Source organism: Anastrepha ludens, chromosome 2 (genome assembly GCF_028408465.1).
Source record: "Anastrepha ludens isolate Willacy chromosome 2, idAnaLude1.1, whole genome shotgun sequence".
NCBI classification, from domain to species: domain Eukaryota; kingdom Metazoa; phylum Arthropoda; class Insecta; order Diptera; family Tephritidae; genus Anastrepha; species Anastrepha ludens.
Window position 1 is genome coordinate 35820371 of NC_071498.1, and position 25685 is coordinate 35846055.

A 25685-nucleotide genomic window follows, 5' to 3' on the forward strand; every position below is an offset into this window, starting at 1 on the left:
AAATTAAAGAAAATTCATCAAAATTTCGAACCTTTTATTCAGAATTTTAAATTTATTTTCTGGGATATAATTATATACATAGTTCATTCAATTCTATGTAGCAAAGTGCAAGTTTGATTTGTTGAAATTTTGATTTTTTGCTGACGGTCTTGTACTTACAGTACTTTAACGGGAATCTTTCTACAAAATTAATGAAATAAATATAGCATGAAAATATTGTGAGTATTGTAAAAAACTCATTGTGCCAAATTTTTTTGACTCACTGTAGATAAGCAATGTCATAACAAATTTGAAAATATTTGTCAATAACTACGTAATAAACTGCTCAGGATCATTTTCTTAACATCGCTTTCTCCAATAAAGTGAGCTTTAATAACCCAGCCGAAAAACTATTCCTTACTTTAAAGTGCCCTTGAACTCATTTCGTTTTCTCAATTGTCTCTGGACTAGTCATCTTTTGTAATACAAATAGGTATACCAGAATTCTTTGAATTCATTGCTTTTCCCTGCAGGGTTGCGTTTCGCGTCATGTCTGCATAACTGCACTTTCTTTACGTTTGTTTTGTCAATGAAGTTTTTCACTTTTTAATTATTGGTTTTTGTTGTTTTTTTGTTTGTTTTTTACTAAATTACTTGCAGTTATTGGACTCTGTTGCCCAAGTGGCTGACTGACTTGCTGACTGAGCACCTTTTTCGATTTGTGTTCATAAATTACGCGCGAGGTGTCAGCACCCAGACAGGCAGGCAGACAAACAATTCCGCCAGTAATTGTCAAGAAAAAAGTATAATAATATTAATGATACGACGCCTCTGCGAAAGGAAGGTGTGATGAAAGTGATAAAAGCGCAGTGAAGAAAATTTAAATGTACTGAAACTTCTAAAGGCCGCACCCTGTCGTATGGCGCCGCAAAGAAAATTTTTTTAATTTACCATATGATTGCTTCGTTGACTGGCTGGCTGGCTGTCTACTTCACCAGTTGGTCTGTGCGTTTTGGTAATCAACTTGAAAAAATGTGCAGAAGCGTCATGGAAATAAGGCAGTAATAATCAACAATATTATATTCCACACTCAGTACGACACGAGGCGTTTGGCGTGAATTGTTGGCACGTATGACACCTTTGCGCCGTATGAAATATTTGTGTGCCATTAAAATGCGAAAAAAAAAGAAAATACAATATATATATAAAGAAAACTAAGGAAAAAAAGAAACGAAAAAATGTGGGCTAACAAATTTTGTGGAAAATATGTATGAATAAACAAAAGCTCATCATCAGGCACAAGCTTAGTTAGAGGTGCGCTGACTGAGTTGACCCTTTCGCGGCGCATTTTATGTGCACCCAAGCCAACAGAGTACATACATACAGACAAATACAGCAAAATACAACAATTTCTATAATGCTGTGTGCCGCACAAAAAATGTTGCACAGTTGCACATTCATATATATGCATTCCACAGCAAACTATTTGCTGCAGCTGCTGGAACGAGTAACAGTTTGCGCGCTCATTTGGCTTGCGAGTTGGAGCTAACGCTTCTAAGCACGCCGCCACCAGACAACTAGTCAGTCAAGCACGTTGGGCTGCCTCTGGTGCTACTTTGGAACATTTGTGCTTAGTAAATTTTGTTGCAAATTTGCTACCAAATGTCAGCGTCAGCAGATAGTCGGACAGACAGTGCCATACTTTATTATGATTTGTTGTTTTTTATTTTATAAGATGGTTGGTTGGTTCGTTGGTTTTTTCATTTACGACGCTGCACCAAATGATGCACCAACGACTTTGAACTTTAACGGCGCGCATGTGCAGCATCATGCTGTGCGGCAAGCATGTATACATACATACATAGATACGTAGATACTAAATACAAATAATGCTTTTAGAGTAATCCACTTTTTCTGAAATGGTACGTTTGTAGTGAGTTTTGAACTAGTTCATGGTACCTCTTGTATTGGATTAGTCAATTGGAAATGGTATGTCGAGCATCTCAAAGTATTATACAAATTTTGACTTTATTGGCGAAAAAAATCCCCTAATTATTTATGTACGTAAGCACATTATATATATAAATTTTAATGTTTTTTCATGTATGTGACTGGCAAACTGAAAAAGTAGCCAGCAGATTGAGTTTGCCTTCAAATCAATTAGAAGAAAATTGCAGGATTTTCCGATATGTGGTGCCGTGGTCAAGATATCTCTAAAAATTGTATTTATGGCCCGATTTGGCTCAATAGTTTTATCCCAAAATAGATTGAAGCGCAGCCAAGTGGGACCGGGTTTACTCAAATATAATATTACAAAAATGATGTTTTTCAAGCTATATAAAACTCATTTTAGGAAATATCTGAGAAATAACCAAAACAACAATTTGATTTAACGAAGGATATATGTATTTGCGACAATGCGAATTATTAATTTCATTCAAAATATTATTTCGTACTTATCTCGGGCACTCCTGTTGCTTCGTAATCTATCAATCCAATTTCGAGCTAAAATCAATTTCTTCAGGGAAATCTGATATTATTTTTGTCACAACCCATTTAATTTAAGCTTCTAGGTCGTTAATCGTAGCTGGTTCATATGATATCCTTAACAGTGTTATCAGCGGTGAAAAACCAACGCGGTCAGAGTGCATGATTTAAGCATTGCTTCCAAAACAAACTTGCTTAAAATAATTTTTGGCACGTCATCTAGAGCTTTATATCCGCGAATGACATAGTACTTCTCGCATTCAGGGTTTCTATGGTATATGAAAATTTACGTCTGGTCTATAATGAGGCCAAACCAGCCCATCTCAATCAAGGTTGTGATATTTCGATACAATTGCACTTTTTCAATGTAAGAGTTTGCCTTTATCTTTTTAAGCAAAAATAACAATATGTAAGCAGCTATGATGTTCTTGTGTCTAAAACGCCATTTGGCATAGACGTATATAAAAGCAGATATGCTTGGAAAAAAAATGGATTTTAAAAATATAAAGATACATTGAAAGCCAAGGATCAAACAATTTTTCCCCGGTAATAACTCGAGTCTCGACGATAATTTCATACTTTTTATAGTGATTATTTAGAAGCAAGTTCAGATGGAATTAAATCTTTGGTATAAAATAGTTTTCAAAGCCAATGAACTGTACCGGAAAGATATACTGCCGAATATGTATAATTTACTCGTATCAACAATTCTAGCAAATCTTTTCATAACAATAGTCGCGAATGAAACATCATTTTATTACTTCGTCGACTCAAAACATATGTACATGTTTAAGAAAAACCATGTCACAAAAGAGGTTGAAAAGAAATTTAGAAACAATTTTTAAGAGAACGGGACGAGTCGAAATTAGATTGTAAGTTTTTTTAATTTCGTGCTACTAAATGTTTTATTTGTTTATGATTTCGTGGTACAATTTTATTCGTTAAACATTGAACGCGTTTTTTATCTCCTCTTAAGCATATAAGTGGCTTTGTACCTGAATATGTACATATGTCTAATTTTAAGTTTTCCTTACTATTCATAAATAAAGTATTGTAAAAATATTTACATATTTAATAAATTTATATTTATTAATTTGTTCATAATCTAGAAACACAATGTTTCGTACAGACCATTGGGCTATCATTTATGGTAATAACAACTTTGAATTCTTTCATACGCATATGTTGCTTTTACTAGTCTCAAAAAAAAAAAATATCGTGATTCCGACGACTTCTAGTTTATCAACAGAAATCTAGACCTATAGGTTGGAATTGGATTCGCAAAATTTAAACGCGAGCTACTTTGTTTTTAACTCTCTCAAGGCTTTTAATATGAAAATCATAGTGTGAAGTGTCATCAGTGAAATCTGAGTTAAAACAGTGAACAAAAGCAAATATGCAAACTCAGAAAACCACACTCAGATCAGAAATTTTCTCTAGCGTTTTAAACGAAAGGTGCAATACAACATGAGGTAGAGTAGAGATGTGGAAGCACTTTTTATATTTAAGGCAAGACGAGTTTTAATGCATGATTGATCAACATTGTTAATATTCAATTGATGCAACTCGGCATCAGACTGCCTTGATATGTTCAGGCCGTCTGCATTATGTTTGCAATTATGTTTAATGTATAAATTATATTTAAAAATTAGCAAATATCAACGATAATATAGCATGTTATACATATATATGGGTATATACCTATATACAATTGTCGCGTACACCCTTTTTAGGTGTTTGGCCGAGCTCCTCCTCCTATTTGTGGTGTGCGTCTTGATATTGTTCCACAAATGGACGGAACTACAGTTTCAAGCTAACTCCGAACGGCAGATATTTTTTTTTATGAGGAGCTTTTTCATGGCAGAAATACACTCGGAGGTTTGCCATTGCCTGCCGAGGGGCGACTGCTATTACAAAAATGTTTTTCTTAATTTTGGTGTTTCACCGGGATTCGAACCAACGTTCTCTCTGTGAATTCCGAATGGTAATCACGCACCAACTTTTTCGGCTACGGTGGCCGCCGTATGTTATACAATCACCTATTTTCGAAATCGAATTGGCAAAAAAAGAAGAAGAAAGGGGACCTCAAAAGGTTGCAATAAAAGTCTTTGAAGACGCGTTATCAAGCATAAATACACACTTACCCAAGATAAGAAAACATAATGAAAACCGAAACTGGCTTATACAAATTAACATCAACTTGCACTCGTTTATTAAAAGCTGACAGACGAAAGTCGAGAAAAAACAGCGCGATTAGTGACAGTCCACCAGCCCTACAAAAATCTGACTGAAATAATTTTGAGACTGTTAATAACTTGGAAATTGATCTATAGTTGGTAATATGAAATGTAGTGAAGTTGCGAAAAATTTTATCCGCGAACTGCTTTGGAGAACGGATAAGAGCATACCAAAACTTCTCAATTCGATTCACATTTCCTTGAAAGGCATCCGCTGTATACCGGAATAGGCATGTATTTATAAAAAAATACATTACTGCCATCTATCTAGGGCATTTTGGAACTAGTGCAAGTCCAGTCAGTAAAAAACTAGTTCACATAGAAATTTACTGAAATAAAACATGAAAAATCAATGATGTGGCCAAATGCCATAAACGTGAAGTCCATTGATTACACCAATTTTGCGCCGTACAATGGTTTTAAAGGGAATTTCGCACTTCTCATCTGGTTTAACAAATAATTCTTTGAAGAAGCCTATAGCCTAAAAAATATTATGAATGTTTGTAAGTTTGTATGTAGATGTAAAACAGCTAGTTGACACTTGGGTAAACGATTTTTGTTTAGCATATAAATACATACATATGCACATATATACAAACTTATTTTTAACACCAAAATGACTTTCTTGCTTGCGCTGCATCCAATCGCTGTTTGCATCCAATTTATTTAGTATTATGCATACGTTTTAATTTTATTTTTTCATGATTTGAATGCGCTAGATTTCGAGCCTATAAATTAAGGCAATAATAAGCGCGCTGTTTGCGCATACACGCACAGCGGGTGCTGCAACGACCCCGAAAAGGCGCACCATATCTGTGTAGTTGATTTCAGGCAGATTGCCAGCTTATTTGTACTTGCAACTTGCGCTTCGTTTACGCTCCACCAGGGAAGCGGTAGCCACAGTTGCAGTGTTCCACAGCCACAGTTTCTTCATAGCTTTCAGCGCACTGGAGACTGCTTTCAAAACTGTATTTTTCTTCTTCGTGAATTTCTATTTTTTACTGCCGCATATAACAAATAAGAAGCAGTTATCTGCAACGATTTTGCAGCAACGCATTTATGCTTACACGCGTGCAAATTGTTTGCAATTATAAAAATATACATTATTCATTTTTGTTGTTGCATTTTTTTATTTCTAGCAGTAAATTAGTATTAGCGTATTTTTTTTCTTAGTATTTATTAAATAATATACTGCACTTTTAACTTAGCAAACATCATAATTCAACTTTATATTTTCTGACGTCTAACTGTAAAAACTCCACTTCTCCATAACAAGCTTCTCCAATTTCTTTAAGACATAAATCTGAAATTTAATGTGTGCAAGTATAATGAGAAAAAACCACAAAAATGATTTACGAATCCGCTTTGTTAATTTATGCGTTAAATTTGCACGTAGCACGTGTGAAATGCTTACGAATCTACGGTTGGTGGCAGTTATGTATGTACATTAGGGATATGTATGTACACTGTGCACAAAATAAATCGATTCTGTTTTTCCAGCGGAATCGTGAGCTGGAATGATTTAAAAACATCATTGCACTGGAGAAACTAAAAGAGAGACAAAATATCTTTATAAAGTTACCTTCTAAAGAGAGTTAAAAATGCCATCCAAATCTCATTACTTTGATTAATTTGTATTAAACTTTTGGAACATTTTTATGCATACCTTTTAAACATTAATTCTTCTATAATTTAAGGCAAATTTTTTGAAAAACATATTTTTAAAAGCTAATTTTATTTATAAAAAACTCGAGATTTTGAGGTATTTTCAAATCGGTACAGGTCACGAAAATCTTATTTAATATTCTTCCGAAATCTTCTGGCGGAGATTTTAAAATAGATTAAATTGTATAATTCCGATAGAAAAAAAATTGTTTATGGAGAGAGATGCTCCTTAATGTACTTACGAGGGGGAAATGATTGTTTTTAGACAAAATATTAAAAAATTCAAATAATTTTCATTAAAATGAAATCAGTACGAATTTTCAAAATAATTCTGGTTATGAAGCAATACAGCTCTTTCAATTTCGGTATAATTTTAAGTTCAATTTGGATATTTTTTTTTTGTGAAGGTGTCGTGGTTTTCCTTCCTTATAACCTTCCTTATAATACTAGAAATTTATTTTATATAATAAAAAAAATAAAAAAAAATAAAGATACACATCCTTTATTCAAGAACAAAAAAAAAAAACCAAGCTCTTATAAATAAAAATATTTTATGACACAATCTTTTACACATTTTTTTATTCGCTTCACTAGCCCAGCGTTGCCAGTACTGCGAATGCCATTTGGTCATAGTTTTAATTATTGCGTAGCTTTTTTAGTAGCATTTTACAGCTGGATGTAACTTTGACAGCTGCTGGAATATAATTGGAAAAACTAAAATGGTATATAAAAAAAATCTAAAATTGGTACAAAATTTGTTTTACAAACCTATTTTCAAACAAAGAGTTTTGATTGATTTCAGCCTTTAAATCATTTGAAAAAAATGAATGAAATGCTTCAAAAAGCATAAAGTGATGATTGTTGATTCCGCACGCAATTTAACGAGAGCCACATGGGATTTGAATCTTTTAGAGAAACGGTAATGAAAACCAGATCATCTATAGAGTGTATTATAACCAGAAAACAGCCAAAAAGTGCTTGATTTCATTGACATATTGTTATTATATTATATACACGAAATTCGTATTAAAAGTGAAAAAGTAAATCCCCACATTTTTCGATAAATTCAAATTATCAAAGTTTTGAATATCATACTCACAATATGCAAGGTATGTCTGCAAGTGAGGCAACATTCACTGAGAGCTGACTCTGTCGATGGCGGTAGCATCAAAATTATTAATTAAATTAATTATAATTATTAATTTAATCTAATATATTCTCAACGAAGTTTACCTAAAGAAATTCGACGTTGCTTTGGTTTGTGCTATGTTTCGATTTTGACAGCGAAATTTCGTTCGACGAAGTTCGCTCAGCGATTTGATTCTGTTTATATCTACTATTCTAAAGAACATTCCGAAAGAGGCCGTGTAAAATTGTGCATCAAAGCCGAAAACGAAGATTGTTTTTATAAGGTTTTCTAAAAAGAGTGGATCTTAATCGGGTAAAACCAGCTGCATGTGAGGTATTAACGAATCTTTGGTTTTTATTTAAAATTACCTCGATCAGGGAGTCTAAATTTCCCTAACTCTGCCGCATAAATCCAGCAGAGTTATGTTGTATTATCATTATAATAACACCTCAGTAAATATATTTTACCTGAGGAAGAAATAAAACTCAATAAATAGGAGAAATACTAAAATTTATTGAGGAAATTGGGCTCAGAGAAATACTCTGAATCCATGCTGGGGGGGCACAGTAGATCTCTCAGGTTGCAGTGCTAAACCTCCTCATAATAATAATAATCATCATTACTTCAGAGCCACACATTGTATGTGCATATCAACACTTTTAAGAGTGCAATACGTTATGCACAGCATGTATTTAGGCATTAAATGGCAACGCCTTTTATTACTATTAGTGGATTTCTTTGCCACCATTTCAATAAAAAAAGTAAAAATTAGAAGCTAATCACCCTTCTATACATAATGGAGAAACGGTTATTACTCATGGACATTCTTATAACAATACACCAAAAAAGGTAGCAACATTTACTGGATTCGAGTGCAAATGAATTTCACGGTTTCTGGCTTCAATCTGTGTGCTTTATAAACGTACATATAAACATATGTACCTATGTATTTACTACACACTTATTGCGGTAAAGCAGCTTTCCATTACTTAAATGAAAAAGTAGACAAAACATTTCTAAGCAAAGTTTGTAGTGAAAAAAATTCAGGCGTTTAGACTGGATAAGAATTTAATTGCACGTTTCGTAAAATGGCACAAGCCAAGGAAAAAATCAATGCGCTGGTAGGTTGAAAAGCTTGTTGGTAGGCAAGTAGATTTTTTCTTGGAATTCACAAAGTGTATTGAACTCTGGTGCCGATATTTGTTTTGATTAATTATTGATGAAGAAATGAATGTATGGAAAATGTTGGGCAAGATGAAAGGAAGTGGAAATTTTAGGCTTTAGTGGAATGCTAATAATACAAAAACGGTTAAAATCTATTGTTAAAAAAAAGTGATACTAAGTTATAATATGAAAGTAACAGATAAAAAATTTTATAATATATAAAATTGTTGTAATAATATCAAGCTTAAGGCCTCTGTAATATTTTTTCGTACTGTGAAATATTCATTTTTTATTTTACTCAACTAATAAGTTTTATATGCGTCCCTGTTGTTCAGCCTATCGCCTATCGTTTAGTTCAGCAGCGTTTTGCTAGTGGCCTATTGACCTACTCATGTGTTAAAAATAATAGAAGCGCAAAGTTTTGAATATTTATGTCTTTTTTTTAGTTTTTAAAAAAATATAATTCATACTGCAATAGAAACCATATTACTCAAAATTTCGAACTTCGTACAATCTATTAAAAACTTCTACAAATTTTCATAAAAATTGCAAACTTTTAAGTTAGAATTTTTAGAAAAATTCTGGCTATGCAGCTTTGTAGCCTATTCAATTGTAGTATAATATTGTGCCAGTTTAAATCTGAAAATGAAATATAGACTTCGATTTGAAGGACAAATTACCGTTTTATTACATATGTTATTATGTAGAAGTCAATACGGTCAGTCAACATATTTTTACATTTTATACAGATTAATTTATAATTATTTTCAAGAAAAAAGTTCTCTTCGGCAAGGATAGAAATTCAAAGCGGTTATGGCCACACTGCATGGATTGGATTAGACACAGCTGCCTCATCTAGAATATTCTTCAGATTTAGCCCATTACAACTAATTTACAAATATGAAGAAATGGCGATTGCAAATTGGCAACAAAAGTGCTAAAGTGCAGTAAAAATATGTGCGTTGTTTGGAAAGGATGCTTTTACTGAACGAACAGCACAAAAGTTGCTTCAGACCTTTTCGACTGGCGACTTGGTACTTTTCGTTTTTGCAGTAAAACCACACGAATTTTCTTGGCAAAATGAAAATAATTTATTGATCCAAGCTCGTGAAGTTTTGAATGTTTTGCGCTAAACGTCTTTAGTGTGCCATATCTCACGATATGGAGTATTGCATGCAATAACCAACCATTACGTTCTAACTAATAGTGTACCTTTGTTTGTTTTCGCACACTGTTCTCATCTGTGCAGACTAATTCGGAAATTGTTCCGATAGTATTTTATAGAAAACTTAAACGCTTTATCGACTCTACAAATTTAATATTGGTCAGGTTTTTAAAACAAAGTGTCTAAATGACCTACACGGGGAAAAAAAAAAAACTTAATTACAAACTTTTCAAGACAACTACATTTAGTTTTATACCAGATTTTTTTAAAATAATTTAAATCATTTTCAGACCAAATGGCTTTTAGAGAAATCGCTTAAAACTCCCCCAAAAAAATAAAAAAATATTGAATAACAAGTCCTACATTTATCGAACTAACAAGCTGAAAATACATACATCTCTACTTATACAGATATATATGAGCTGCTCAGTGCACACATCGATTTACTCCATAAAACGAAAAGTTGAGAAACACGATGATGTAATGTATGTATATTGTTTTTAAAAATTCCTCTGATAATATGAATTCAAATATATAATGTGGAATGCATAATTGCAGATATAGTTTTCATCTATATAAATCTATAATAATAAAAAGAATAGCCAAGAAACAATCGTCAGTAATGTTACAGTTTTTATGTGACTGATGGAGTTAATCGATTTGGCAACTGAAAAAAGTAATAAAGTTAAATTTTGTCTGTTCATTTCTAAGTTTTTGTTACAGAAAAAGTTAGTTATTATACATTTTTATCACAGCTTTTCCATAAAAGTGAGTGTTGGAAGTTTGGTTATAAAATAATTTTCGTTATTAATTTAGATCACCTTTATGTTAGCTTCATTATTCTTTGGGATGATTCAGCAATATTATAAATAATGTCTTCTTCATCAGCTGTATGCGAGGATTCGTCATTTCGATTTGTTGATTAGTTCTTATAGTAATCGTGTTTAACAGGAGGAATGAATTTTAGCAGGTCTATCATGTCTCTCCATTTTTTCTTTGTTACAGTTCTAACTTTAGGATATATGTAATAGGACTATCAATAAGTTCGTGCGGTTTTACAACAGATGGCGTAACTTGATTATTATTCCATCGATCCACATTTCCAAACATTCATTGGAGAGCTACTGTCGTAAGGCACAAACGTCAGTATAAGTTTTTTATTTGAAGCGTAAACAACAATATTTTTACCACACTTGAAAATGTCGAATTTCGTGCCAAATAATGTGTTTTTGCGGGGAATTCTTCTTCATTATTTTAATATGAAGAAAAAAGCAGCCGAAAGTCATCGTATCTTGGTGGAAGTTTATGGTGAGCATGCTCTATCTGAGCGAACGTGCCAGAAGTGGTTTGCACGCTTTAAAAGTGGTGATTTTGGCTTGGAAGACGAAGAACGCGAGGGTGCGCCGCCAAAGTTCATGGATACCGAATTGGAGGAATTGCTCGATCAAGATCCGGCTCAAACGCAAGAAGAGGTTGCAAAAACTTTGGGAGTTGATCAATCAACCATTTCCAAACGTTTAAAAGCCATGGGAATGATCCGAAAGGTAGGCCATTGGGTGCCGTATGAATTGAAGCCAAGAGACGTTGAACGCCGTTTTATGGCATGCGAACAACTGCTTCAACGGCACAAAAGAAAGGGTTTTTTGCATCGAATTGTGACTGGCGATGAAAAGTGGGTCCATTACGACAATCCAAAACGTCGGGCAACGTATGGATACCCTGGCCATGCTTCAACATCGACGTCGGCGCAGAATATTCATGGCCTGAAGGTTATGCTGTGTATCTGGTGGGACCAGCTGGGTGTTGTGTATTATGAGCTACTGAAACCGAATGAAACGATTACGGGGGATGTCTACCGACGACAATTGATGCGTTTGAGCCGAGCACTGCGAGAAAAACGGCCGCAATACGCCGATAGACACGACAAAGTTATTTTGCAACATGACAATGCTCGGCCACATGTTGCACAAGTGGTGAAAAAACATACTTAGAAACGCTCAAATGGGATGTCCTACCCCACCCGCCGTATAGTCCAGACCTTGCGCCATCCGATTACTATCTCTTCCGATCGATGCAACATGGCCTGGCTGACCAGCACTTCCGTAATTACGATGAAGTCAAAAAATGGATCGATTCGTGGATTGCGGCAAAACCGACCGAATTTTTCACAAAGGGAATCCGTGAATTGCCAGAAAGATGGGAAAAAGTAGTAGTAAGCGATGGACAATATTTTGAATATTAAATTTGTAACCATTTTACGTCAATAAAGTTTCAAATTTCGAAAAAAACCCGCACGAACTTATTCATAGTCCTATTAATAAAGCCTGATCTATATTTTTCAAACTTTGCGGTCTACCCACTAAAGATTTTCCTATACATTAATGGCTTGAAATTCTGTATCTGCATTATAGTCACATTTGAGTTGTGTGAGATAGGGTTTGGACCTTTCTAACTTTATCCAGCGTATTTTAAGGGGTAACACCACTGTACACGCGTAAAATAAACACGATTTTTAAAGAATTTTTTTGTATAGAAGGAAAGGGAAAACAATCACTCTGATTTGGGAAGTTATTACTTATATACTAAAATACAAAACTACAAAGTTTGATCGAAAAATTTTACAAAATGGCGGCATTGGAGACATTTATGTAATGTGGTTTCTCTTGAAGGAGTTCCGCGGCACGCAGCACAGAGGGTGCAAATTTTAATCTGGAACAAAGAAACATTTTTTTTCTTAATCTAGATAAAAATAGCTAGAGAAACACGTAGGGGATTTAAAAAATATTTATTTTTGTGGAATTAGCAAGCATTTGAAGGAAAAAACTCAATTTTGGTCTAAAAAAACGGCACTTAAATAATTTTATCAATCGTTTAAATAAATCTATCGAAAATCCCCTACGCTCTTCTCTTAAGAAGGTTATTATACAGACGTAGTTTAAAACCTGAAAATATTTAAAATTGTTTGAGTTATGCTGCGTGCCAATTTCAGAAAACGTGTTTTGAGAAAAACGCGTTTAAAGTTTGGAAGATTGGAGAAGTCGTTAGGTAGCAGTCACTAACGCTTGGTTAAAAGCTTAAAATATTTATGAAATAAACTTCGGTAACGTATAAAACTTTTTGTTCTGTATTTTAAAAGGTTCAAAGAATTTTTTAAGCTTATAAAAAAAAAAAATTTTTTTTGAAATTTCTACAGTGGTGTTACCCCTTAAGCCAATTTACTGGAAGCCCTATGACGGTTACTTTTCTATTAACGATAGACTGTTCTAAAGGTTTTGTTGACAAAAAATCTTGGTGAGTCATTTGGATTAGATGAAACGGCGCTTTCTTTTTACATGTTTTCATTATATGGTACCAATCATCTGGTGAAAAAATGTTTTGATTTTTTTTCGCACATGACTGAATAATGGCAAAATCTGAGTCATTGGGCAAATAGCTGTACTCACTTACAACTTCTTTTTCTCCCAATCAATGTGTTTATTGGGTTTGTACTATTGCAAGCCGATGAATCCGAGGAAAACGATAAACGTCTTCTTAACCCAGAATTTCTGTTGATAAATCGTATTGAAAAATCATCACTGCTTTCCTCACTCACATTATGAGTCTCACTCATCTTGATTATAACAGTATAATATTTATTCCTTCAAAAAAAAAAAAAAAAAAATCTGGGATGTTGAAAAGATTAAGAAGTACACAGTAACATTCAGCGTGCAAGATCACTGCTATACTAACTACCGCTTGCATTGTGCTTCTTTTTATCTGTTTTGTTACGAATATTATTGAGAGAGAGAGAGTCTTCGGCTGTTTAAAAACAAATAAGCGTCGATGCACGACCAGAACAGATACGGCGTTACTGAAACGATTTATATTAGAGTGTGGAGTTAATCGAAATGGCTTCTGAAATAAATTACTTATTATTCAGTTGCCAAAAAATTTTGCCATTTAACGGTGCTAATATTTATTATTCAAGAAAGTTATGACTATACCAAGGGCTTTGACACTTAAATTTCAGATTTTTCAAAAAGTGGAGTTAATTGATGTGTGCATTGAGCGGCTCATATACTTATTAACAAATACACGCCATTTTGATAAGTTTTTACTTCTCTTTTCAATTCAATAATTTGAATAATTTTTATTGAACAACAATATCATATAAATAAAAATTTCAAAATTCTTAGTCAGAACTTTAATAAAAACATTGGGTTTGCAAATTAATAAAACATTAAATTTTAGAATAATAAAGTGCAAGTTTGAAGTCACCCCAAATTCTCGTTGATTTTTGATAATTTTTTTCCAGACGTTTTGGGCATTTTTTTGATATAAAAAAAATGTATATTTTAATAAAAAATTATAGAAATTTAAGACAAAAGAAAAGGTTTCAAAACTGATACAAATATTGCGTATCCATTATTTTGATCCTGGGCGAATAAATAAAATGGCCGGCCGCCATTGCCGAATGGGTTGAGTAGCATAAGTATTTGTCATAAAAAAACCTTAAACCTTAAAACTGTAGGTCCCTCCATTTGTGGAACAACACCAAGGCGCACACCGCAAATAGGAGGAGGAACTTGACCAAACACTCAAAAAGAGTGTAAGCACCGATTATATATATTTATGTATATAAGTATGAGTATATAAGTTAATGCAACATTTATTCCTATTTCAATATTTAGTTATTTCATATCAGTTATCCTATTTCAATATTTAGTCAGCATATTTCATGACTGCTTACATTGCAGCTAAATGCTTATAACTCATTTATGCTTACTTTACTGTGCCAAATAATAAGAAATGCTAATCAATAAATAAACATGTAAACCAGCATAAGAAATGCTGATCAATAAATAAATATGTAAACCAGCATAAGAAATGCTGATCAACAAATAAATATGTAAACCAGCATAAGAAATGCTGATCAACAAATAAACATGTAAACCAGCATAAGAAATGCTGATCAACAAATAAATATGTAAACCAGCTTAAGACTATTTATAAGAGGCATCGTAATTTTAAGAGTTGAGTGTAAAAAGAGAATTGAACGAATAAAGAGCTCAGTTCTTAAATATTTTTCAATGAACTAAAATAAATTTATAATTTATTAACTGGCGCCCGAACAGGGACCGGTCTCAAAGTTCGTGAAGTGAAGTGTTTTGTACAAAAAAGAGTACGATTACAAGGACGCGAACAGTGAGCCGGTGCAGCGTTAGAATCCAGTAGGAAAAAAACGCTCGCTTCTAATAGTGCGAATTGGAGGTGCCCCAGTAGCAGAGACTAGCAAAAAGGAACCACACCCCACCGCCGGGAAGTACTAGTGTAAGGATATTAATATTAAGCAATATTAAGAATTATAAAGAAATTATTGAAAAAAAGGATATTAATATTAAGCAGTATTAAGAATTATAAAGAAATTATTGAAAAAAAAGGATATTAATATTAAGCAATATTAAGAATTATAAAGAAATTATTGAAAAAAATATAAGTTGAATATTACTATTAATTTGGAATTACAAAAAATTTTTATTGAGAAAAACAAATTTGTGAAAAATACAGAATTAAATTTTACTATACAAATTAATTGAATTATTTAAAAAACCAAAAAAATATAAAGAAAGTTATAAAAAAAAAAAAAATTTATTATAATAAAATCTGGCTTGTACAGCCAATAATATAATATAATTTAAAGCCGCGATTCACCACCTAACGGGGGACCCTCCAGCTTATAATAACAAACATTCTCTGCGATTCACCACCCAAGGGACCCTCCAGAGAACTGTTAAACAAAAAAAAAAAATAAAAAAATAAAAAATAAAAAAAAATAAAATAAAAAAAATAAATTAATTAAAATAATGTCTAACCCTGACAATAACATTCGAAGAACTTCTATTTAAATCAGTACAGGAATACAATTCATCAATTCACTCAACGACAAAAGATAAACCCATAGACACATTTTTTGGAAATAGAGTTTACAGTGACCCACAACAATTAGAAAAGCAAAGACGAGAAAACATTACCTTACTTAAGAAAAAACAAGAGCAAGACCTCTCATATCACAATAAAAATAGACCAGAAAATAAGGATTTCTCACCAGGAGAAATAATCTATATCAAGATAAACAAGAGACTAGGTTCTAAACTAACTCCAAGGTATAAAAAGGAGAAAGTTTTAGAAAACCACAGGACAACGATTAAAACAGTAACAGGAAGAACAACTCATAAATCCCTAATAAAAACTTAATTAAATTTGCAGGTAAAATGGACCATTACAAACTTTTTATCCTTCTCATCACGATCACTACTTCTTCATCAGACGTTCAAATTTTAGACTATAGTCAATCTCAACTTGTGACAATAGACGACGGACAAGCGAAAATACAAGACGGAACATTTAGACTTATTCACCTCATCGACTTAGGAAAATACGAACAATTTTTGACAGAAACATACGAAGAAATAAATCACCAAATCCCTAACAACCACTTCCTATATCCTCTCCTCAAACACGAAACCATTCAAACCTTTGAAATCCTAAATGCACTAAAACCTTCTAACACAAATTACAAAACGAAGAGATCAATTGATATACTGGGAACGGCATGGAAATACATAGCCGGATCTCCAGATCACGAGGATTTGAAAATAATTACAAATAATCTAAATAACTTAAATGAAAATAATAATGACCAAGTAGTAATTAATAAACTATTTGAAATACGAATAAATAATATAACCAGTATAGTTGATAGAATGGTAAATACCATTAGAAAGGAAGACAATGTAATAACAGAAATTATAATCAATTTGCAGAATAGGATTAGGTTAATTAAGGAAGAATTAATAAATATAAAATATGCCATCCAATGGGCGAAAGAAAATATATTGAATTCAGTAATATTAAGTAAAAAAGAAATAGAATTGTCAATTAATAAAAATGAAAAAGGAAAAAATACCATTCAAAAGTGCCGAAGAAGCATTAGAAATATCGAAAATAAACGTATTAAGTAAGGATATGGAAATTTTATATATGGTAAAAATACCTCTAACATTAAATGAAATTTTTAAAAGAATTATAATACGACCAGAAAAAAAAAGCAAACAATATTAAATTCAAAACTGAGTATAAAGAAATACTTAAAGGAAAAGATTCACTGTTCGGAATAAAAAACGAATGCTAAAGATATAATGATCTAACGATTTGTAAAGAAACTAATTTAATAGATTTAAGTAAAGATTTATGTATAACTAGGATTATTTATAGCTTGAATTCGACTTGTTCAACAACAAATGGCCATCACGTCCCTACATTAGAAGAAGTAAAACAAGGAGTTATATTGCTAAATCAATTTGACGGCGAACTAGTAGCTGACGAAATACCCCAAAAAAATCAATGGTACTCATGTCATCATATTTCACAATTCAACAATAAAAATAAACAGTCAATTATTCGAAAATTTGGAAACAAGACCGATCGAAGCCATACCCACAATACTACGGCCAACTCCATTAGAAAAAGAGCACATAGAAATACTTTCCTTAGAAGCTTTGAAAGACCTGCACATAAAAAACACGCATCAAATTAACTCTATCAACACGTAACGCTCGAGGACGATCGCTTTTAAGAGGGGAAGAGTTAATGCAACATTTATTCCTATTTCAATATTTAGTTATTTCATATCAGTTATCCTATTTCAATATTTAGTCAGCATATTTCATGACTGCTTACATTGCAGCTAAATGCTTATAACTCATTTATGCTTACTTTACTGTGCCAAATAATAAGAAATGCTAATCAATAAATAAACATGTAAACCAGCATAAGAAATGCTGATCAATAAATAAATATGTAAACCAGCATAAGAAATGCTGATCAACAAATAAATATGTAAACCAGCATAAGAAATGCTGATCAACAAATAAACATGTAAACCAGCATAAGAAATGCTGATCAACAAATAAATATGTAAACCAGCTTAAGACTATTTATAAGAGGCATCGTAATTTTAAGAGTTGAGTGTAAAAAGAGAATTGAACGAATAAAGAGCTCAGTTCTTAAATATTTTTCAATGAACTAAAATAAATTTATAATTTATTAACTTATATAATCACAATAAGAAAAATGACAGATTCCAGGTGAAGATGGTCTATCTTCCTGTAAGTGGAGTCGCGCATTCATCACATTGAGTAATATTATTCTTGTTGCCCAGCTGAATGTTTACAACACAATCAGTTTTATTAATCTTAACTATTTTTACCAACATTTCAAGATTATGTTGCGCCTGCTTTCCAAATCGTCTTAATTTCACGTTCAATAAAATACATTAAGAAAGTTACGGTTAAATAGGCCAATGAGCAACACAACGTAGAGGAATTAATCAATTCGACAAATAGACAAAACATATCAGTTAAGCATTTCAGGCGAGTTGAAAGTTTAAGCAAAAATGCTTATCAAAAAGATTTGATCGAAAAATGGAAACAGGAAAAACAACAATACTAAATACCTAATAGGAAGGCATTTGTTAAATGGAGAGCAGGTGAAGAGAAAGGCTGGGATCAAACAAACGCAAACGCATATATTTGCACGCATATAATATTTATGTTTGTGCGATTGTACCACAAGTATATAATAAATAATTTTAATAAATGACCGAGTGCAGTGATTGGCGTTTTCGGCATGTGGCCCGTTGCTTTCAATCACCTCAATCACCGTCTTTAATTAGTTGGTGAAAGAGGTGAGCGATCTATCTTTCACGTACACTTGCATGTGTGTATGTGTGTATCTATAATTAAGTAAATGGCCACTTTGACAACGATTAATAACAAGGTGGGCGCACAACACCAAACAACATTGTATGCACATGCATACAATAACAATCACTTGCGTTTTTTGCAGCACTTTCGGAAATAGGATTCTTCTGCCATGCCACCAAATTGAGCCGCTCTAGAGAGTGGCATAGTGAACAGACAACACAACGCGGCTATGTTTATGTCGTGGATGCGGAACAATTTTGAAGACCACAAAAATTAATGAGTTTAGTGATTGGAAGTGACACATCGGCAGTGCCGACAACTTGCTGCAAAACATATTTTCACATGAGGAGTAGGACAGTTGGCTGTCCCAGTAGTAGGCAGTTGTACGAGTACGCGCGCTTGCGTGGTCAAAAGCCAACCACGCCAGTGAAAGATGTTAAAGATTAGAAAGCGAAAACGACACGCTAAGCCCAGCCAACTTGCTGTTACGAATTTACTTATGCGAGTAATTAAGGAAAATTGAGTGGTGGCGCTGAACTTGCATGCGTGGCCAAGGGGAGAGGATGTGAGCCGCTATAGCTGGTACGAAAGGTAGGCACACAGACCGGCTAGCACTGTCATTTAGTTAGAGCAAAGTTATGAGTACAAGTGCATTTGCTGACTTGTTGACTGCCGCACTGTTGAACTGCGCTGGACTATTGCTAATTGCGACAACTAGCTGCTGGTACAGGGTGATTATTCATCTATTATTTGAATTGCGAACTATCAATTTTTTAGCTTTGACAGTTAAAATAACAACCGTGAAGTTTTTTTCTTACAATAATATCGAGTTTATCTGCATCAGAGCTGTTCAATTTTCGTGTTCTTTTCTCAGCAAATTCATAGGGTTGCGTATTCTTTTCTCAATCTCTGGTCAGAGTACAAACCAGGTGAATGTGTGGTGCTTTCTACATTCTCCAAGAAGTAAGGGTGAGCGTTGTTCAGTTAAATAGTTGGGTGAAAACTTAATTCTTAAAAAAATGAACTATTATATTCAATATGTAATTTGTGCAATTACTGAATTTGTTGTTCTTGTTCTATTCTCATATGAAACTTGGGTATTGTTACAGAGCATGTGGCGATATTTTTGTAATATCGGCATATAATGAGGTGAGGTTTTTTCGAGGAAAGTAAATACTAATAGTTTATGGTTACACATTAACACAATAGCTCGCACTTCGCTTGAAATATTAAAATCAAATATCGAAAGTCGAATAATCGGCCGAATGGCTGCCTAGCAGCTGCAATTTCGATACAAGAGTTGAAATCGAAGTAGGTATTGGTGAGATAAGTCCCAATCTATCCGCCCAGGAGCGGCTCCGTTGGACTATTTTTTGAGGTTTCATTAAGGAAACATTTTGCGCCAACCACACAAAGTCGATTGAAGAATTTAAACATAAAGTCGAAGTTGCCGTTAGTGAGATAAGTGCCATAACACGCAAAAATGTACAGAAAAATTGAGTTACCGTAATGTCTACTGCAAAGGCCGCCGTGGAAGTCCCTTTAATGAAATTGTATCTCACGCTTAATGACAAGGCTACTCTTTCCATTTATAAAAAACAAAATCATTCACAAATATTCACGCCCCGTTAATGTATAGACGTTCACTAAATGGAGCACCCTATACAGCAGTATGCTGACAGCAGTCGACATTTGCCAGCGGTTAGTTATTGCAGTCACAGTCGCGCCGCAGCTGCGTACACTAGGATGTAATTAGTGCATTTTAGCTGCCTTTCGTTTCATGCAACACTGCTGCGTGTATTGCATGCAACGTCAGAGGAGAGCGAGTGCGCACACTTAATCTTAAAACTGAAAAGAAAATCGTCATTTAATTAAGCGCTGCCGAGATAAAAGGTTTGGCAGCAAGATTAAGTAGTTAATGATGAAGGAAAGCGTTGCAAGATAGAAAGAAAGTAATAGTGGTTGAATGGCGGCTGAGACGGCGGTCACTTGAAAGCATTAGAAAATGAAATAAGCTTAGAAGAGATTTGCTGGCGAGTGCCAGAGAGGAGTTACAGAAGAGCATGTGGATAGACTTAGAGTGCAGTACACGCTGGTGACAGATAAGATAAACCTACGGATTTGGATGATTTATGATGTTCCCCAGCGTATTTCTCAATGTGCTGCATACAGCGAAAGTCACAACTAAATATGATGGGTATGCGGAGTGGAGTATTGCAATATATGCATATTTTTTTTTTGTAAATACCCAGGCTATCATCAGGCGATCGATATTCTTATCAACACCCAATTAATTTGCTATGTGAGAAATATTGAATATGGCAAAATGAGTTTTATCCATGCATAAATGTACATATATATGTACGTACGAGGCGTGACTACTAAATAACGAGACTGAAGATGATTTAAAAGAGGTACGCAAGCGTTAATTGTCAGTAAGCGCCCGCTAGACATTTAGAGTATCTTGGAGATAATATGTGCCAAAAAACACAATTAGAAAATATCACACTTTCTGATGCAATTATGCAATGCTATTCTACTAGGTGCCATAAGGCCATCGAGTGATGGCTTCGGAAAGAGACTTCAATTGATTGTAAGAATGAAAGTAGGTACATTCTCTGCCAATACAGTTTTAATTTGCAGCAAATTGTTTATTTTTTTTTCGACCCGAAGTTTGGAAAAACCAATTCAGTTTTCATTTTTCAACGCTTTAAAACGTTTTTTTACAGAAAGTATTATTTAAATAAACCACACCACCGCTTTCGTTACAATTCGCCTCCACGTCACTCGATCTTTAGCTTTTCATTTGACATCAGATATGCCTATAGTTCGAATGTCTTCTTCTGTGTCATCTATCCATCTTTTTCTCGGCCGACCTCTTCTTCTATCGTCTTGTGGATTTGGTTCGAAAATCTTTTTTACAGTTCTATTATTACTCACTCGAAGAATGTGACCGTACCATCGAATTCTTTGCGCTGCAACGTATCTGTTAATATCATATTTCCACCTCTGATAAATGTGTCTAACCCACCATTGCACCGAATGCGGTAAGTATCATCTCCAAGTCGTGTTTCTGAGAATCTTTTTTTCGAAGTAAATTAATTGATTGTAGTTTAATTGTGCTATATTTATTCACACACAACTTGTTTTATTCCATTTCGATACGACCTTAGTAGAAAACCCTATACATTACAGCAGCGTGCACTTAACAGTAACGGTGGCAACAATTGCAATGGCACAAATAAAAGCAATAAAAATAAAAAGAGCGTCGCCATAAGAGCTACGAGTGCACAGTGCCATAGAATCGCTTAAAAGCAGCACTCAAATGTCAAGCAAATAACCAACGCTCTGCTGCGATCAAGGTTAATTGAGCTAGTAAAGAGAGCAATTGAATCGAAGTGTTTTGCCTAAGGCGCCATCCAAACCATGGTGGCAACAATAGAGGTAATAATAAAAAAAAGACAAGTGCAAACATTTGAACTGTGTTTGATTGTTTTTTTTTTTTTTTTCTTTCAAGTGACCATCAGTCAGTATAGGATATTGAAGGAATTCAGTGAAAGAATGCACTTTAATGCAAAAGTGTGAACATTTGGCGCCATTCTTGTCTCCATATGACAATATGATTTTTGTGTGAACCGACACAATTTTTGTATAGTGAGAAATTTGAGAAAATATTTTAGTGGAGGTACATATAAAAAACTTCATTGTTTGTAGTAGTAGTGTCACCGTTTTAAGGTTAGCTTTATGATAAAATCACAGGCAAGCTGAGAAAAGATATGTATTCGTTTCTTCTGTACTATAGACGGAAGTGCTAGTACGGGAAACATTGTAGTTTCTCCGTATAGCGATTCGAAAATGAATCATTGAGCAATTAATATACAGCAGTCCTTAACTTTTCATTTTCACAGTCTCAATGAGATTTGCCGATTGAAAATGGGAAATCTAGTGTTTACTCTTCATTTTCCAGTTTCCATGACTTGCAAAGACGACTTCGGCATTGTCTTCTTGTAAGATCCAAACAACTTTGCAGCAAACTTCATTATACCTTTTTGGTACAGTTTGACCATCTTCTGGGTATTAAGGTTATACGTAAAGACAATCATTTTACGGAATCCTGTTGATAAGAATTACGCGAACACATGGACCTTTGCAGGGTGCTTTACTGTTGCCAACTCTCCCCTTTTTACCAAGATTTTTCTCTCGTCGGATCTAAAAACTTCAGAACCTAGTCCATCTGTGAAGATAACATCCCTCCATACTCCTTCCGCTCTGCTCAATAGCAGTTATGAGATGGCACTTCTATAACAGATTATTATTATTAGTATCGGATCATAATGTACTGCGAACTCTAATATGGTCTATTGTGCTGGACCGCAAGACTATAATTGGAGGCTTCTCACACATTTCTGTACATTCTTAGGCTTTTTTCACATCACGAAAGGATTTAGAGTCGCACAACCTACGTGCTTTCGTCTCGCGAATGTTTCACAATCGCTGAGAATGTGCTCTGGAGTTCCAGCATCTTTTTCGCAAAACCGGCAGATGTTTTTTTCTACTAATCATAGTTTGATGAAATGATAACGAAGACTATAATATCCCGTATAGTATCCAATACAAGTTCCTAAATCATCTCTATTCAGATTAAGGAACCTACTTGATCATCAACTGGAGGAAAGGATAAATTATTTAGTTTGCCTCTTTCCCGGACTCTTCATCCAGTGCTATATGATGCCTGCCTTCCTAACCTCTGATAACGTCCTTTATGTGGACTTTGGTGAGCCCACAAACAGTTCTGTGTAATTGGATTTCGAAATAGTATTTGTGACGGATAGTAGCAGTTGACAATTATAGTTCCAGTTTTCCTTCGCTTGCTTCAGGCTCAGCATTGGAGTACTATTAAAAATCTGCCTGTCTCTCCTTAACTTGTCATCAACACTTTTCGGAGCTTCATTTTTGAGCCTTTGTTTTACCAAAAATACCAATTCAAAAAAGTCTCTCTAAAAACAGCACCCAAATTCAATTATTAATATTTTTGGGACACTTCTTACTAAACTTATAAAAAAATCATTCAAATTTACCGTTACCACTTAGTTATACGCAGAGAAACTTTATTCCGTAACGCACTGCAAGAAATATATCTTATGAGCTATTCGGAAAATATGGCCAATGATGTTCACACACCAAAATTTGGTATTGATTAGTCGTTCCTGCTTTGGATTTTTTGCAACCACATACAGGTATGTGCGTCAGCAGATGTGGCAATTCTAACATAGTTGCCGAGACGAAAAAGCGCCTCTTCTGAAAGTGATTTACAATCAGTTCAAAGCTGGACACACTAAAGTAAGTTTTCAATATTTTGACACGTTGGTCAAACTTTTATTACGGCGAAGATTTTCCAATTCAGATACGTGCTTTTCGTATCAAAATTACAGCGAAGAAAAAACGAGCCACTGTAAATTTGCAGAGGTATAAATTTATGCATTAGCGGACTCTAGTGCACAATCAAGAAACTTAAAATGAAAACAACTGCATTAATGTCCCAATGCATGTCTGAAACAACAATAAAAAAAAAAACCTTGATAAGACTTTGAAAATTAATTGCAATACATTGGCGTTGGTGAGCTAGCAAGGCAATGAAGACGTGACGGCCACTAACCAGAATTTGACAAAATGCATGAATTGATGGATATAGGTGGCGATGACAGCAATCCACCAGCGAACTTCACGGACCATACTAAGTGCAATAAAATATAAATGGCATGGGAAAATCATGTAATGCAATAGAAAAGTGAGAAGCAAGCTCGCAAGCGCGCAAAACCAAGGATGAGGAAAAAAAGTTAAGAAAAGTGCAATAACAACATGGGTGCAAATGAAAAACCATATACGAGATCAAGAAGTGAAGCTCGTGGAAAGTGACAAAACGCAGGCGAGTGTCGACTGCAAAAGTAAGGAATGAAGTAAGCTGCGCATGCGCCGCCACAAGTATGAAATGTGGATATGTGTAAGTATCATATTACAAATAAGTGTTGCACAAATTGTTGTAGCAAAAGTAAAAACATTTGAAATGCACACCCAACATAGTTTATATGTATCTTAAATAATTTGCAGTGATAAATTCTATGGTATATGTATATGCGCCTATATGAATGCTTGGGATGCCAATACTGGCGCAAAATTTTCATCCCGGGATTCAGCTCCGGACATAACTTTTTCTTTGTATGAGCGAAAATTCCATAAAATATAAAATGAAATAAACCACTTAAAACTAGGATGAACTCGCAGTCTGTGAAGAAAAAGTTCCTCCATACTCCTTCCGCTCAGCTCAATAGCAGTTATGAGATGGCACTTCTATAAAAAAATAAAAACAAAAAAAAAAACTTCTATAACAGATTATTATTATTATTAGTATCGGATTATAATGTACTGCGACCTCTAATATGGTCTATTGTGCTTGACCACAAAACTATAATAGGAGGCTTCTGACACATTTCTGTACATCCTTAGGCTTTTTTCACATCACGCAAGGATTTAGAGTCGCACAACCTACGTGCTTTCGTCTTGCGAATGTTTCACATTGTGTGTCGCATTTTTTCAAATTCGGTTGCGAAAATTTGGAAGCAATAAAAGCTTGCTGAATGAGTTGATTTATTTGTAAATAAATTGTATTTGTGATGCAGTTTTCAATTTAAATCAAGTTACACCAATATAATATAGAGGGAAATGAAATTGCCGATGAGCTTGCTATGAAGGGGTCGACAGAACCGGGTTCAGCTGTCCCCTTCTCAGACATCGGTGCCCCCTTGACCGTTGTTAAAGGGAAACTATACAATTTCTTTCTAAAAAAAAGCGCAAGACAAATGGAGGTCTGTCTCATCGTGTGCTATTTCGAAAACACTATGGCCTCAACACGATAGAAACAGAACGCTTAAGGTGATCCCCCGCCATTCAATTTTCAAGCTCATTGCGGTGTTTACTGGTACTCATGCAGAGTAGCTTGGAATTCCGTACAACCCCTATTGCAGAAGCTGTGGGGATCCTGGAGAGAAAGAGACTGTGGAACACTTTCTCTGCAAATGTCCGGCTCTGGCGGCTAGGCGCTTGAGACTTCTTAGCAT

At 34.2% G+C, this 25685-nt stretch overlaps 1 protein-coding gene across 1 annotated transcript in view; it reads right to left on the bottom strand.

Annotated features, from left to right (window-relative positions):
- LOC128857506 (microtubule-associated protein Jupiter-like) overlaps window positions 1-25685 on the bottom strand; it is a 71385-nt gene that overhangs the window by 14651 nt on the left and 31049 nt on the right. The gene's annotated exons all lie outside the window — the stretch shown is intronic.